Raw genomic sequence first — 17,522 nt, 5'->3', positions numbered from 1 at the left:
TTGCCAACAGAAGGAAAACTTGCAACGTGCTTAACATTTATTGTGGCTTGCTGCTTTCCCTAGGTTGGGCTGATGATTATTTAGAGCATGGCCCATGGGTGCATAAATGCTTTGGGTTGCTAGCAGCACCTCACAAAAGTCCTTCCCTTGGCTCTGCCCAGGCTGAACTCTGGTTTATAGCTCAGCTTGCAGCACTAGAGATTCACCATTACCTGACAGCACTGCTAGGCAAGGAGACATCACCTCTCCACAGTGCAGCATTGGGAAGCAAGATTTTGAGCAGAAAAGCAACCAGAGGACAGGGCCGGATCCTGCTGTCACTTACAGGCAGGCTGAGCAGGAGGCAACCAGCTTTTGAGCTGCCACATCTGCTGGTGGGTTGAGGAGCATCACACAGCCTGGACATGCATTGGTGGGTGAATGTGAGGTGCCTCTCTTGTGGGAATGTTCCTCAGGTCATCCAAGGAGCAGCATTCCTGGTCTCCTTTTTCTTAGGCCAAGACACCAGGGCTGTCTGAACGTGCTTTGCAGGGACATCTCCTTCATCTCCTCCATGCGTGCTGTGCCATGTGGGCACCATGAGTATAGGATGGAGAGTGGTACCACCACTTTTTCCCCACCAAACAGCATGCCTTTGAAGCTATTTATTCCTCTTCCAGACCTCAGCTGCCTGCTCCATCACACAGGGAAAAACTGACTCAGACCTTCCCAAGATAAGGAGACCACATCTGCAGCCCAGCTCCCCAGGAATGCAATCAAAATAGCGACCGGCAGGCAAGGCGAGAAAGCATTTTTCACTGCTGACTCCGACCCCCTGATGGACTGTTGCTATGGAAAGGCAGCGAGCAGCCCCAGCTGGGGTTCTGCTGAAGGATTTTCCCTGTTTGGCCTGAGGCTAGGGCAAGAGGAAGGGGGGAGGATGGGGAAGGAGCTCACATCTGGCTGCGGCTGGGCTCCCCATTGCCAGGTGCGGGCTCACCTCTCTCTTGGTTGCAGCATCCTGAGACACTGCATCCTGCACCAGGCTCAGGTGCTGCTCGGTGGTGTTTGGAGACTGGTGCAGGAGAACAGCTAATAAGCCCAGCTCCTAATTGGTGTCAGAGGTACCAGGGAAGGGGCAGAGGGACAGTAACCTAAGCCTGGCCAGTCTTCCTCTGAGCCTTTAAGGTCTCTGGGACATCCATCCAGCTCCTTTCCCCTTCAGCCTGTTTCCAGTTCCTCATTCTGGCACGAAGAAATAGGACAGTAATTCCTCTCCTGTGGGGAGAAACAATACAGAAGTTAAAGCAGAGCTCTTCCAGGCTGCATGAGCAGGCAGATGGTTGGGTGAAGATTTGCACAACTTTCTTATTGTTAAAAAAAACACTCAATGACAGCATCGGGCCAGGAGCAGCAGGAGACCCTCAGCTCCCTCTGCAGATCCTTCCCGTGACAGCTGCCCCCTGGGCGGATGAGATTCATCTGTGAGAAGCCACAGGGACACATGCAGGGCCGCTCTGCCCCCCCAAAACATCCCTGCTCTGCACTCTGACAGCGCTGAGACAGCATCGCATCTCCTGCCAGCCTCTCCCACAGCTCCTGCTGCACTGCTGCTGTTATTAAAGCCCCTTCCAGTTGATGGAGGCGGCCTGAAGATGAACAAGTCTGGGCACTGAGTGGCCACTTCTCAACCAGATCATTGAGATGAGATGGAAAAGGCCAGAGTTCCAAGCTGCCTCCGTATACCAGTGCCTGGCAGCAGGCACCGAGGGAGCTGCTGCCAGCAGCCAGCACCCAGAGGAGCCATTCCCCCTCCCGCTGTCTCACTGGGAGTTGGCAGGAGGGGACGGACAGCTGCTTTTCCATAATCATTTCTCCACCGCTGATGACATGCTGGAGCTAATTTTCGGAAGACACCTTAGGAAGAAGAATGCATGTATATCAGCTGAAGCAACTCCTTTCAGAGACCGAACATGCACAGCAAAACAAAATGCTGCTTCTTGTTAACCCTTGCCAATACGCATGCAGTACAAAAGTTGCTGGTCAGATTCTGCCTTGCTCACAGTCCTGTAGCTTTGCTGACAGTGGTGGTGGGGGGGGGGGGGGGGGGGGAGCAACTGTCTCTTTAGAGATGTCACTGATTGAAAATCCCCCCCGAAGGAGGGATCCTGCCCCAGTTATTACCAAGGCTTGCTCTCTCAGATACCCCCTGGGAGCTGGCTGTGCTGTGCCCAGCGTGCCGGTATCGCTATGGCACGCACAGCAGCCCTGGGACAAAGCACGAGCTGCAGAATGCCCTGGGTACAGATCCCAGCCCTGCACAGCGGCAGGCTCTGATGAGCATCCCTGGCCCAGGAGGAGAAAGATGAGTTGGAGAAGGTGAAAGGGAGGGGAGGAGGAACACCACCTGCTTATTGATCAGAACATATGAAAAGGGTTTTTCTTCTGGTTCTCGAGCTGGAGACAGGAACCTATTGGATAAAACCCTTTGCTCTCCTGCTGCCCTGGTTTCAGCCACTCCAGGCTGCTGGTTAATTAGATGAGCATTAGCAGAAAGGCAGCTGGGCAGCCGGGAGGGGCCAGGTCTCTGTGTCTGTAAATGCTGGTGCACCGGGCTGTGCTGACGGCCAGGGCACTGCCAGTGCTGTGCCGCCCGCGTGTCTCCTGGGTGCAGCCAAGCCAGGGGCCAACTCAGGCGCCAGGGAAGCAATCACCTCGTGTGGTGCAGCCATTTACCTCTTCCCCCAGATTTCCATCTGTTCTTGCACCAGCCCCACGGTTAACATAGCCTGGCCCTGACTGTGGGGCCACCCGGAACCAGGGAGGCTTTAAAGCAGCGCAGGCATTTTTCCTGCCTACATCCTATTTGTGAGAAATTACAACAAAGTCATGAAGGATTTGCAGTTATTTTCATGATCCTTTTCCCAGATTAACACGTAGATCCACTTTCTGGTGAGCAGTCTTAGTATGTATTGTTTTGTCTTTGTTGCAACCTTGCACTCCCACATCCCAGGGCTTCCAGTGCCCCACTGAGGTGTACAGGATATGAACAGGAGCTCACTTTAATTAATGTTTACTTCTTAATTGGGCTCCGAGCTCCCCAGCAAGTCAGGTAGTGTTTTATCACCATTCTACAGCCCTGGGAGAGAGAAGGCAGAAGGAAGAGCAAGGGACATGGGCAAGGATGGTCAACAAGAAGGTGTCAGGTCAGTGGAGAGACCCAAAGATTCTCCCCCCTCCTTTCCCATTACCTGCACTGAACCCAGCAGCAACATTGCCTGGTGACAGCTCAGCCTGTTTGCAAGGATTATTATCCCAGATTACCCACCTGCATCAACCCGCCTCTCTCCCTTGCTGTCAACAGAGAGACACAGATTCAAGGAAACTGGGTTAGATCCACATTTATATAGGGATGCAGCAGTCACAGGTTAAACAAAGTTCTCCTGATTGCCAGGCTGTTGCCAAATGACCCCAGAGGAAGGATGGAGCTTTATGTCAAAGCTCTACCAGGGACACAGGGTGAGCTAACATTACATGCTGTAAAATAAACTTTCCAACAAAATCAGGATGCAGCTGTTTCAGCTGCTTTCAGCAGAAGACATTATCTGCAAAGCAGATAAACTCACTGCAGCCTCACCTACAGCTCAACAGCCAGCTCTCCACAGCAGCGTCAGCATTCGGCTGGCTGCTATCAACACGTCTGTAACACAACCATGCCGGAGCAAACTTATGCCTGCTGGTTTTGGGGGAGAAAGCCAGAGTTTTGCATTGTCCTTGTCCCACAGCACTCTGCCTTGGTTGGTCTGAACCAGCTGTGGTGGCATCAGGAACACAGTGCTTTGCTTCCTCACCCGAATACTGTTTTTCTGCCCTGTTCTCTGTCCTTAGGTACCCATTGCCAGCCAGCATGGAAGAACAGGGGAATGGGAAGGCTGAGAGTTTCCTCATAACAGTGGCATTCTTGGGGCTGCACAGTGTGGGGCAACAAGTCCCTGGATCACCTGCAGACCAAGGAGTGAAAGGCTGCAAATGCTGGTGGAGGCTCTTGGGTGAAGGTATAGCCCACAACCAGGCTCACCAGGGGAGAAGACGTGGCAAGACCAGGGGGATGAGGGAGCAGAGCCTTGGCTTGCATTGCTCTCTTCCAGCTCCTGGGATGGACAGCTCACCATGGAAAACTTGGGGACCTCCATGTCATCCAGCAAGCTTCAACCAACCACGTGATGTGCACCTCCATGTCTGTAACCCCTGTACCTAGCTCAGGAATAGAGTGAACAACATCTGTGGGAACGATATCTGAAGAATTTGGGGCAGCAGCAGAAAGATCACTGGAGCACAAATACTGCTCAGTCTCCAAGGCTCCTTCTTTCAGTCGGGTCCAAAGGACAAATATTCACTGCTGTGTCACTAGACCAAACGTAGCAACCCACACACAAGCACATCCTAGGGACCAGTGCCATACCAACAGCAAACCCCAGCATGTAAACAGGCACCTCTGGGCCGTGAACGAGGCGGTCTGTTTGTGCAGCATGGCCTGGATGGTGCTTCCTTCAAATGAGATCTTCAAAAGAGAGAAGGGAGTTGGGTGCCCAACTCCTATTGGATTTTGTTTCCTTTCAGATTATTGAAGCTCTCAGCCTCAAAGCCGCCCATCCTCACAAAACGCAGTGCAGAATTTGCTACGCACAGAGTGATCGATGCTGGAGAGGGTGCTGCGCGCTCACACCCACTCACACCGCTCTGAACAAAGCCAGCACGAGCACACAGTGCTCAGCTCCAGCAATAGCAGAACCCAGCACACTCACAGGCAGCTCCTCTCACCTGTGGGTGCAGCGTCAAGGCACCACGGGGAGGTTTTCAGCAAGCAACTTCCCAGCCTTACAGCAAGACGGCTGCTCCCACGGGCGTGTGAAATGCCCAGGCTGGGGAGAGAGGGGGTAATTATATGCCAGGGGAGCAGCTGATTCCAGCCCTTCTGACCCCCAGGCTGAAGAGTTCTCCTGATCGATCACGAAGATGCTCTTTCATTTTCCTCAGGCGTTTCGCTGACGGATGGAAAAATCAATGCCCCACCAAGGAGTCTGGAGGGGGTGGAAGGCAGGGAAGAGAGGGAGAGAAAGGGAATGAGAGAGAAGGAAGGGGCAAAGGGAGAGGGGACCCAGTCAGGGGAGGCCGGGGGTCCTGTCAGAGACATCCCTGATACCCACGGTCAGATCTGGGGTAAGAAGCCTGCAAGGTCCACGAGGATTTCCCTGTTAGCTTGATTTCCATGAATACTGCTCTGGGAAGATCCCCCAGCTCTAGCTCCCTATGTATGTGCACTCAAATCCCACCTCAGATCCCATCCTGTCCCCACAGATCTGCAGGGGCCCCCAGCACCTCTGTCCTGTGGGGCTTTGCCACCCCAGCACCTTGCCAAACCTGCTGAACCCAGATGCTGCCAAGAGGGACCACATCCCTCCAGGGGGCTGAATCTTTGCTAGAGACCAAGCTCAACCCCATATGAGTCACTAAGCTCCTTGGTTTCTGATGGCTGTGGCTTTCAGGGGGACAGCTGAGCCTCTCCATTAAGATCTGTGCTTGCCGACAGCAATCACTACAAAAGAGATCTGTGAATCTCCCCTTGGGTCAGGGGAAGATAGGTCTGCACTGCTGGACACAGATGAAACAGCAGCTTGGCTCTATCTGTTGGGGTTTCCCAGTGTTTTCTTCCCCACATCCTATTAATAATTAACATCACTGAAACAAGACTGGCTTTTAAGAGGCTTCTCTGCTATGGGCTGCATTAGTACCTCTTTCAGGAGCAAAGTTTTGTCTGTAACTACTGGAAACTAGGAAGTTTCTGATCTTGGCCAGGGCTGCCAGCCTCATGGGAACACATCTCCGTGTCCCCACCAGAACAAGTCAAACCAACTGTCACACTGCTGGAGCTGAGATGACATAGTCCTGCCAGGGCAGCCCACCCTCAGCTCCTTCCCCAGATCCCATCCTTAACTGGAGATGGCTCACCACTCCAGTTTAAAATCACCATCCTCTTCTCCTCCAGAGTGCCCAGTGCATGAATTAACCGGGCAGGAGGATAAGCCAGTGCTCACTCTCAACATGAGATGTTGAATTGGATAAAGTAATGGTCATACTAGGGGTGGGATTTGGAAGTCAAAGGGCAGAGTGTGGAGATCAAAGTCCTTTCTGCCCACTGACACACAACCCCTGTCCCATGGTGTCTACAAAGCAGCAGGCAAGTGTATGGCACTAGAGCAAAAACAGCAGCCCACTGGTGGGCTGCTTTTTGGGGTGTCTTGCACAATTTCCATATGGAGAACCAGGCTGTGTCGTGCCAGGCTGGGGACAATGCTCTGAACATCAGTTGGGAAAGGAGAGCCATGCTCATAACATGCCCAATGCACAGGGTTTGGATGGAGCAGCGTAAAGCAAACCTGTGGCCAAGCCCCAGAGCTGTTCTTGCTCTGGCCCGGCCCCACGCAGAGCGGCTGCACCAGCCTGGCCGGTTCTGTCGGTCACAGTGCTCCAGGACCTGCTCGCTGCAACAGCCCTGGCAAGAAACAGCTTCCCCACGCATGCTGCATTGCCCAACCACCTGCTCCCCGCCCTGAAATACCAACAAACTTATTCATCAGCACACAGCAGACATAAAGCAGTAGCAGTGCTTGGCCACGGGCGCTCCAGCACAATGGGGCTGCACAGGATCTGTGAACAACACGCAGCCCTAAAGAGTCCCATTGCCCCTGCACCACCAACTCATACAGTGCTGCTCCAGCTCCACTACAGGAGCCCCAGGCTGGCCAACCCCTTTGAACCTCCTTCAACACAAATCTCCCCAGTTTTCCTCCTGAAAAAGGGACTCATCCAACACTATCTGCACCTTCACTCTGCCTCTAATTTCACTGATCCTGCAAACAGCTCCTAAGGTTTAAACACACCAAGCTCGAACCCTCAACAGCCTTTTCTCTATAGAAAACCTCTCCCATTTGGACTTGGGATTGGGACGCTGGGGAAGTGCCATCCAAACCCATTTCTGCCTCCATGCCCAGCAGCCCCCAGAGATGACAAACCACCTCCGAAGGCAGAAGGCAGGCAGGGCTCTGGCTTTGCTGGCATCCCGGTGGGTTTATGAGATTTTAGCAGCACCAGGAACAGTCACTGGATTAGAGCTGCAGGCTTCAAAAGGAGCTGATGAACGCGAGAGCCGAGGGCTGGAGTCACTACAGCTTAAAAGGGAACACTGCACATTATAAATAGCTGCCTCACTGGCAGCACATCTGTTTCAGGCAGCAGCTCTGGAAGGCTGCGCTCCGGTTTGGCTATTTCGGGGGAAAGAGATTTGAAACTCACTCATAATTATTGTTTGCCCAAGAGATGTGAATTTTTTTAAAAAGGAAGGGAACAAAACGGGGCGTCGCAGCAGTTGGTTCCCCAGGAGCTGCAGCTCACGCTCAGCACTTGTAGCAGCACCCTGCTGTCACCAAGCCCATCGGTCACGGCCCTAAACATGGCAGCCCTGTGGCAGGACACAGGAGGGAGCGGCAGAGCCCTCATCTGCTCATCCACAGGACTGCTGCCACCCCCCAGCGCTGCCCAAACCTCCGTGGAACCAATGTTGAGACGAGGCCTGCAGGGCGGGACGAGGCCTATGGCATGGAACGAGGCCTGCAGCCCCAGCCGCGCTGCAGCACCGTCAAGCCTGCGGCCATCGCTCGGTCCCTTGAAGGGCTGATGTCGCACAGGGCACCGTGCGCCCAGGCCGGGCAGAGCACGGGGAGCCGGCGGTGAGCGCAGGAAGGCAGCGGGGGCCCGGCCCGTGCACGGCCGCGCAGCCCAGCGACGGCTCATTAATCACTCAGCACCGCCGCGGGATCGAGGGCCTCGCCGCCCGCCGCCAATCCCTGCGCCGTTACCACAGAAACAACCCTTACCCTTCACAGGCTTCAAAGGGTTTTGTGCGTGTGCCTGTGTGTTTCTGTATTTCTTTCTCCCCCACCCCAGCCCTCCCTTCTCCTTCCCCAGTTGTTGTTTTGTGTGTGTGCGCGAGAAAGAGTTTTTTCTCCTTCCCGGGAAGCGCTTGGCACCGGGGCTCAGATCATGTGAAAAGCGAGCGCGGGAGAGACAGGCAGCCGGAGCAAAGGAGAACAAGCGCAGCCGTGGTTGTTGCATGGCTGTCGGGGGCTTCGAAAAGGAGAAAGAGAAGGCTTGGATGGGGGGGGGGAGGAAGGCAGCTGCGGTGCTAACGAGTCAAAAATAAATATTTATACGGGGAGAGTTTTAAAACCCTATTTTGCATCGTTATAATAAATTATTCATCCGCTGGTTTCTCCCTGCCTGCCTCTCTTGTTGGGGAGCTGTGAAGGGGGCTGACACTGCAGGGTGAGAGAAGGGGTTGCATCTGAGCAGGGCCCAGAAATGGGGCTCCCCTGGTGCCCCCCGCCATGGGGAGAGAGGCTGAGGGCGTGGAGAGGAGGACATGCTGCAGATGAAGCCAGACCCGACACAAGCTCAGCAGTAGCAGATGGGGAAGGGTCAGGGGAGGTGGGTGTCAGGCTGAAGGGGCCCCAGGGACTCCAGATCAGCGCTGCAGGAAGCACTGAGAGCTGTGCACTCATTCTGGAAGGAGCCCTCTGCAGCTCCCAGGCCCTCTGATTTTTGTTTCAGCAAAGCCAGCAAATTTCCACAAGGCTGGAGGATGCCCTGCAACGTCCTTCTGCAGTGGTGGGAACAGGCAGCTCTGCAAGGAGCCACCTGCACCAGCATTTGCTCACCCTTATCCCTTCCTCCATGGCCACCCATGTTCCCAGCTCACAGCCCTCCTGCCCAGGAGCCTTTACACACTCACCAAAGCAGGAGAGATGCTGGAGCCCTATAGCACCAGCTGAGATGCATCTTCCAGAAACCATCTTCACCACTGCTTTCCTACCTACGTGCTAATACACACGCAGCCCTCTGCAAAGCTCATTGCCTGCTCCCACCAAGGACCTCCAGCAGCTTCTTCTTGGCTGCCCCAGACTCAGCCTTAACCCTTCTGAGCACAGCAAAACATTGGGCTCTATTGCATGTCCCTGTACTCTGATTGCAGCTGTTGTCATCTCCAATAGTGTATGGGGTTTGAAAGGAGCCACTGTGCACAAAGGAAAGGTTTTTTGGAGGAGCGGTTTGCTGTGGCTATTTCCAGGCTTGCTGCAATTGTGTTTGCCAGGACTGCTGCAACAGAGACAAAAAAACAAGGAGAAAGCAAAGAGCCTGGCTGAGCAAAACACAAAAAGCTCTTTGCCTAGCTGGAGCCTTCCAGCACATGAAGGGGAACTAAAGGGGCTGGAGAGGATGAAAACTGATTACTTCGATCACCCTGCTCCCCTCGGCTCCCCCTAGCCAAGTTGCCCCTCCAGCAGTACATAAGCAGCCCCCCAGAGCCTCACCCCCAAATCTCCATGTTTAAGCCCGTAACTTCTTGTCCTCCCCACAGTAGGACATGGAGAATCGTTTATTCCTCTCCTGTTTGCAGCAGCCACTGACATATTTTTGAAGGCTGTTATCACATTTCACCTTCAGTCTTAGACCTTTTCATGAAAGATGGAACAGAAACACAGGTTTGTGACGGGGAGGAAGGACGGAATAACAAAGAGGGTTTCTGGATCACACGTGGGAACCAGGAAAACCACTGAAAAGGCAGAGAGCCAAGGAACGGGCAAGGGGCAGTGCATAACACTGAGAAGAAGCTTAAGTGCCTGCAGCCAAGTTCAGGACACAGGGAGAGCTGCTGGAGACAGATCAACAGAGAGGCAAAGCGGTGAAGCGAGGGTCGTAGTGACATGGCTGAGAGCACTGAGACAAAACGGACCCTGGGTTTCCATGCAAGGCGATATGGTGGTGCCATGTAGTGGTGCTGTGACTTATCTAACAGGAGAAGGAGCTGGCCTCACTTGTGCTATCACTGTTGTTTATGGCAAGTAGTGTGCTGCGTCCTGTGTGATGTCCAGCCAAGCCGGAACAGCGCAGTGGAGAACGACGGAGACACGAGCATCAAGAACCCAGCACTGAGATGCAATCTGCTCATCGTGCCTTTACAGGGCTGAATGTGTCAAAAGTACTTACAAGAATAAGATAATCTAATTTGATAAGGGAGAGGGTAGAGGAGTAACACTGCGGGCACAGATATCAGGAGCAGAAAACAAAGGAGAGGCTGCAGCAGGCATCTGCTACGGACCCCCAGGACTTCAGGAGAGAAAGAAAGAACAAAAAGATTCCTGAACCAACTATCAAAGAGCTTGCAAACACAGGATACTTGTACTCAGGGGACACTTTAACCACCCAGACATCTGTTGGGCGACAAACACATCAAAACCCAGCCAGAATGGTTTCTTAGTTATGTAGAGGACAATTTACAGATGAAGGAAGTAGAAAGGCTCCATGAATCTACTCACCAGTAAAAAGACTCTTAAAAAAGCGACTGTAATAGGGGAAGTTTGGAGCCTGTGATCACAAGCAACACAAATTCACCAGAGTGAGGGCACAGCGGCATGAGATATTTACTTCACAGCAAGCATTACAAGGGGAACTAAGGGACACGTGTCAGCCAACAGCAGCAGAGCTGCAGCAGAGCTACAGCAGTTCAGGGAGCTGCTTGCAAGCACCTTGCCCCATCTGACAGCATGGTGTCTATAGGGACAGAGCATTCTGAATGGGGTGGAAAGAAGGGAAGCAGAAGAACCATCCGCTGTACCAGAGACAGTCCTAAATGTGGGCTGTGGACCTGGCTGGCAGATACAGCATGCCTCAAGGCTGCCAAAGGCACATTTCTGCCTGGAGCAAGGGGAAGTAAAGGCAGCACCAGACTGCCCGCAAGAGCTTAGGTGCCAAGACATTCCATGTCTTGTTGAGTAAACAGAATTGTCCCCTGCATGTCACCAAGGAGCTGAACACATCCAAACACCCAGCTTGAAGGGCATCCCCAGATCCCTTCGATACTACACCAAAAGCAGAGCCCCAGAGAGAGGTCTGTGCATGGCCAGGCTATTTCTCAGCTTTGGATCCTGCTCTTCTCCCATGGATGCAGTGGCACATCTGTGCCGTCGCGTGGAAAGGGCTTTCACAACATCCAGAGACACAAAACAGTATTGCATAACTTGGAGATGCAAAAGTAAACATCTCTGACGAGTCAGCAGAGGGGCTTTCCCAGCGTGAAAAGTTCATTTGGGCTTCTGGAAAGGAAAGTAAGAAGTGTATTGGAGGTTTTTGGGAAGAGTCTGTAAAAGGTGCTCTAGGCAGAGCCACAGACTTTGGGGAATAGGCAAGAAGGGGTTGCATGCAGCCCCCCAAAGCGTTCCTTCCCATGCAGCCCAGCCTGAGCAGCTCTGTAACAAGGCTTTGGCCCTGTGTACTGGGGTTCAAAACTAAAATAAACATGGAAATCTGCCTCCTTTGACATTTTAAAGGACCTAAATTTCATTGAAAGGGTGGGAGGCAGCATGAAGCTCTGTTTCTTTTCCAGAATGATCCAGGCGATGAAGCGATATGTCATCCCCTGCTTCTCTCACCAAGAACAAGGATCTTCTCAGCCCTCACTGTGACTTCAAGCAGATGCAGAACCTGGAGATTTGCAACTTCAAACAACAGAACTTAAAAAAATACCATCACCTGGGCACAGGAAAAGCTCCCTTGCTTTCAGCCACATTTCCAAAGGTGGTTCCCACATTTTGCTGTTAGCTGGTGCACACAGTTTTCCATTTTACTTATGCAAACACAGCTCTGGATACATGCACGTCCACATTTCACAGGTGCTGGCTTTAAAGTACTCGGGAAAATCATAGCCATTAAAAAAGGAAGGAAAAGCAAGTAGTAGCAGCCATACACCGCCCCTTTGCAGGGAGCAGCTCTGGACATCTTGCCCTTTATTTACTGAAAAGAAGACAACATCTTTTCTCAGGGCTGAAACCCCTATTGCAGTTCCAACACGTGTCTATTTATCAGGAGAAAAGCTGAATATTTCCACTATCACAAGATTATTGCCAGTGCTCGGATTTTTCCCTCACCTCCAGCTAAAATCCTCTGAGCTAACGCACTGAAAATGGAACAGCATACAAAATCTGCGCTCTGGCTCTCAGAGGTGGAGGCCCAGCCTTTCTCCCAATAAACAATTTTGCATACGTTTAAACCTCCCTCCTCTGGTTTCCCAACTCCTCCTGGCTAACCCCCCCAGCAAAGAAATTACGAGAATCCGTCATTTCTCTCTTTTCCCTTGCACCTCCATCTATCAGCGTTTCAAAGGCAGTCTCCTCAAATGCAGAGCGGAGCAGGAGATGGGCAGCAGTAATGGGAATGTGCTCCTGACTGTGCAAACCCACACAGAGAGTGAGGACAGGAGAGACTGCATTTGCATACATATTAAACGAGAGCAGTAAAAAATGCAGACGTGCAAACCATTTGGACATGGCTCGCCTCGGTGATGTGCCCTGCAAGGGAATCAATCTTCTGCATTCTTAAAGGGAAAAACCTGTTATGGAGCGAAAAGCGAAGCCAGAAAGACGTCTGCTTACAAACACGGTCAAGGTTTGAAGACAATCTGACCTTCTGCCTTCACCGACCACGACCTGCTGTGCAAAGGTATGCGTAGGAGGGTGAGACCCTGGCGTTAGCCGATTGCTGTCACTGGTGAGAGGTCTGCCAGGACCCCATCTTCAGTGGGAACTGGAGCAAGAGTTCCAAGCTCCACGTGCCCACCTGCGAGGGCAACACAGAGACTTTGCTGAGATGGCCCAAGCCAGGCTCAAGGAAAGAACTAAGTGACATCTGGATGTGCTGAAGAAGCCCAAACTCTGCATCCCAGTGCCTTCACCTACTGAAAAGTGAGTATGAAGAGTCATGTCCAGCTTTAGCCCTAGCTATGATCCATTTACTCCAAAAGAAAGGCACTGAGCGTGGGGAGAGTGGCTTTGATCCAAAGCCTTTGGGAGTCTTTGTTGGCCTTGTGGAGCTTTGCATCACCCAGCGCAACCAACTGCATAAACTGGCCTACCCAACTTTACACAACTATCTACCATGCCTGGGATGTACCATGCCCCAGGAGGGCCCAATCCAAACCCAGCTCCATCCATCTTAATGTCCTGGCTAAAGACGTTCCCAGGATGGGATGTTACATCCAAGACAATCAGTTAAGGGCAGTGATGTTACAGCATAGGACATCCCTAAGTGCCTCCAAGGTACCGATCTAACAAGGCAAATCATGCAAGCAAACCTACTGATTTCAAAGTCTGCAGGTTCAGATGCATAAAAAGTGCAAAATCAGTAACTTTTATATTGCCACTCAAGGAATCACAAAGATAAAAGCAATACTCTAGGAGCAAAGATGCCTTGAATATTTCTCATCTGCACTTATAAGTGATATTTGGGACCAATGGCTTGATTCTGCATTAGCCTTGTTCAAAGGAGATAATTTACATTCCCTGCCAGCTGAAAACAGCCTGTCAACATATTTACTTGTGTCAGGTTTCGCTTCGAACCACGATGCTGAGAGCACATGGAGGGCAGAGGTTAGGGTCAGGAGCAGCAGAATGGTAAGGACGGGGCCTGGGGTGAGCACCTGGGCAGGCTGCAAGGCAGCAAAGCACACAGTCCTGCTGGGAGGGCATTGGGACACATCAACCAGCAGCTGTTCTGCATCCTCCCATCTCCATCCTGCAGGTTCCCCTCTGCAAAGACAGGAGCTCACCACACTCGGCCGTCTGTCCTTGAGGCTGTGGGCAAACAACTGGACATACCTCCCACTCAAACCACCTCCTGCTGCCCAAACCTCACCCCAGCAGTGTTCAGTCCCTCTGCTCTGATAGGAAACGCTGTCTGGAGCCCGGCTACCTCCTGTTAAGGCAAATCTAACCGCACCACCTGCTTATAGGGACTGCTTCATCCCTGCACCTATAGCCCAGAGCACCTCAAATGGGAACATGCTGACAGGCTTTTTGGTGACCCTCCCCAGGTGCACCGAGTCATGGGAAACAAAGCAGCATCTCATCTTCCTCTGCTTCTCTACCAACCTCCAGAACCACCAAACAAACCCTGGATGGAAAACCAGACAAAACATGCTTCCCAGCAGCTCATCCAGTGTGGATTCTCTGGTGTCTTGTTAAGGTTGGGTTCACATGCAGTTATTGAGCGCTCGAGTCTTTCTTTCCTTCTGTAGCCACCCACCCATTTTCACAAGACTTGCGGGAGCCGTACAAGAGCTCTACCCTTCAGCCAAGCATAATTGAAGCTCGTCGCTGGGTAGAAAAGAGGGGGAGGCGGGAACAAATGGATAGAGCAAGCAAGAAAGAAAGAGGCACGTACAGGCACATGCACAGGCTGAAACATGGAGGCCTTGTTCTCTTAAAAAAAAAAGAAAGAAAGGAAAGGACAGAAAGGAAAAGAAAATAATGAAAAAGAAAAGGAAAAAAAAAACCAACAAAGTCAGTCTGCAGTGGCCATGGCACCAGCTGAGCTGCTTGCTCGCACACTGCACAGTCCCTCCACGTCAGCTGCTGGGGATTTACTGGCACAACTGATTTGGGAGAGTTGGTTCAGCCACGTGCTGGTGTTTATCCAGCACCGCATACAAGAGCCGCCCCGTTCCCAATAGCAAGAGGCAATACGTAAATCTTTTGGGATGCTAATTACATGCTGATTCAATTTTTGCCATAACAGTGCCCCCAGGAATGGACAGCAGTGAGAATCTCAAAGAGGGAACCTGGGGGTTTCCCCCCGGAAGCTGGATCTGTTCCTTGCCATGGACACGAAGGCAGAGGAAAGTGGAGTTGAAGAAAACAACAGAAAGACCTTATTGAATAGCTGTCATTTGGCAAGTACAAATTATTAGTGATTGTGTTGATAGGAGGCTCGTATCAATGTAGATTAATGTGATAATTGCCCGTGCGGAGAAAAAAAAAACCAAACAACTAAGTCCATTGCCACTGAGACCCGAGATGCCTCTCTTGGTTAAATGAAGTTCCTTTTTTAACTTATCTTGAGGTAATAAGAAAGTTACGATGGAGCCACAATCCAAAACCATCCCCCCATGTTATTCCCTTTTTGACCTATCTTATTTTTGGCATCAGCCCAACAGCCCGGAGCAGTCGAGGACCAAGGGCTTTATTTGTCCCTTTGGAGAGGATGAAAAGACTGTAGAAAAAAAAATGGACGTTGTTTTGCTGGAGAACCCATCCCTCAGCCTCCCCACCATGCAGCTCATGTGCCCACACCGGCGGCTGCAGGGCCCGTGTGCTGGGCAGCACTCAGCGATGTCAAACGCACCCTGCACATGGCCCCGAATGGCATTTTTGGAGAGGCTCTGTTATCGCAGCCTACGGAATTAGCACCGTGCAACATCCTTGGGCTGCGAGACGGCCCCTGCCAACGTCAATGGTGGTGTAGTGTGGAGATCAAAGCGCAGCCAAGGAACTGGCGTGGCTGGTGGGAGGGCATGGGGGAGCAGCCCCGCTGAACCTCAAAATGCTTGGGAATGAAAAATTATCCCTGCCACTTGCCTAAATTAGGCAACCCACACGTGCAGTTCTTAAGGAATATCCACCAGTTGTTTATCTGAAAATGCAGCGCTAAAAGCATTGCCCTTCTGACGAAGAGTTAATCGCCCTGGGAATAAATCAGAGGTCTCACCCATGCTGTGGGACTTCTCCCAGTGACACCACGTTCCCACTTGGAAATGAGTTTCTTTGTTTGCTGTTCCCCAGTTATATAAGGGACATAAATTTTTTGTTACGGAGAGAACTCCAGGCAATCTGCATCTCCCTCCAAGGCGTTTCACTATGGTTCAGCCTGAGCACTGCTGCTGTTGCTGCAGTTTTCCAGCTCCTGCCTACGTCTGCACTAAACCCCCCGCCCCAGGAAGTAACAGCCTGCATGAAACATCACTGCTTGACTCCAACTCCACAGAGCAAAGCCCTTTTCCACCCCCTGATCCTTATCCTACAAAGCAAAGAGGTTAAGAACAGGCAAGCTACAAAACCTCAGGCCAGCACAAGGACGTGCCCAGCGATGCTTCCCTGTGCAAGAACACTTTGGGTGAGCAAAGCAGTGAAACCCAAGCAAAGGCTGCTTTGCCACTTGACCCTTTTCCACATCTCCCACAGCCCCCAGCTTTGCTCCTCAGCCCCATCCCTCAGCTCTGGAGAGCTGGGGAGGGGAGGCCGTGCTGGGAAGGTCTCAGCAAGGGCTGGGTGCTCACGGCCGGCCGGCGCCGCATTGCACACATACCAGCAAACCTCAGCAGCCCCGGAAGGGGAACACGGATGCTCCCAGAGCAGGCTGCAAGGAAGCTTTAACCCCTTCCCCGCTAAGGCCAAGAGGCTCCTTGAGAGCTGGAAGTCAGCGGGAGAGAGGAATCCACTCAAAGGCCGAGCATCCTGATGCCACATCCCTCCCTTCCTCATGCTAGTCTAAAAAATCCCTGGGAACACAGCTCTCCTCTTCCCCTTCCCATGGCCTTGAGGGGGAGGCAGGGGACAATCCTCAGCCCTGGCCAGAAGCCATGAGTGCTCCCAGCACAGCCCAGGCGCTGCACAGCCTGGAGTACCTCTGCCCAGAGTCGAGGACTGTGAAACCCATGCCCTGGGAGAAGGGATGGCTGCAGGCTGGCGAGGCTCACTCTGCACCCTGAGATGGGGCACTGTGCGTTCCCGTGTTCACAGCACCTAAAATCATGACATCAAGGAGGGCTTCTCATCAATGTTGATGGAGGAGAAATCCCCCCAATGGGGTTTGCCCTCACGTGGCTCACCCCTGTGATTCAAGGCAGGTTGCTGTGCATGGCTGATTGCACCAGGCAAGAGCCACCCCACATCCCTGTGTGCCCAGGGAAATCCCGGCCATCCCATCTCCAGGCCCCCTTTCTCAGCCCGGTTTCTCACAGCAGCTTATTTAGTGCAGAAAAATCACACTTACAGATCCAACATGACAGCAAAGACTTTTCCTTTTCTTTTTCCTTTTGTTTTTGTTCTGATTAAGAGGAAATAAACGGACCGAACCCTTCCCAGCACAGGTTGAGATCCCTGAAACCTATGGCTGAGCAGACAGAAGGAGCAGCAGCTCTCAGGGCTGCCCTCCCAGCACAGCACAGCACTGCCCTTCAGCCCCGCTCAGTTCTCTCCAGCACCACTGGGATCAGATCAGGCCCAACAGGATTAACCGCATAACAGCGCGAGGGGAAAAGCAGATTTGCTGTTTGAAGAGAAAGGCTCCAACGCACCCAGCCACCGAAGCCGGCGTTAAAGGAACTTGGTGCAGAAGCTGCTGCCGAATTTAGGTTTTCTAAAATTGAGATTTCGTATTTTTGTAAGATCGAATTAGACCCCTTCGTCATAAATTCATAACCAAAGGCCCACAGAAATGTTTCCGTAAACTATTTCTTAATTCCGAAGGAAACCGTTTGTTTAAAAGAAGCGAGTGTTCCCCTGCAGAGCCGGCACTCCAGAAACTGCAGCCTGATGATAGAAAATGGGGCCGGATAGTAAAAATAACTTAAAACTATTCTAAACAACCACGAAGCT

The 17,522-nt window shown here is 52.1% G+C and overlaps 1 long non-coding RNA gene across 1 annotated transcript; it reads right to left on the bottom strand.

The window, feature by feature from the left end:
* Positions 1-409: 409 nt before the first annotated feature.
* Positions 410-3,345, bottom strand: LOC125702625 (uncharacterized). The gene is made up of 2 exons (XR_007380649.1): positions 3,308-3,345; positions 410-1,257 (listed from the first exon to the last, which is right to left on the bottom strand). It is a non-coding gene; the product is annotated as an uncharacterized LOC125702625 (long non-coding RNA).
* Between the last annotated feature and the right edge of the window lie 14,177 nt (positions 3,346-17,522).

The sequence above is a fragment of the Lagopus muta genome, chromosome 19 (genome assembly GCF_023343835.1).
Source record: "Lagopus muta isolate bLagMut1 chromosome 19, bLagMut1 primary, whole genome shotgun sequence".
Lineage (NCBI taxonomy): Eukaryota > Metazoa > Chordata > Aves > Galliformes > Phasianidae > Lagopus > Lagopus muta.
The sequence above is the reverse complement of the archived record's forward strand: the minus strand, read 5'-3'. Positions and strand labels throughout refer to the sequence as shown.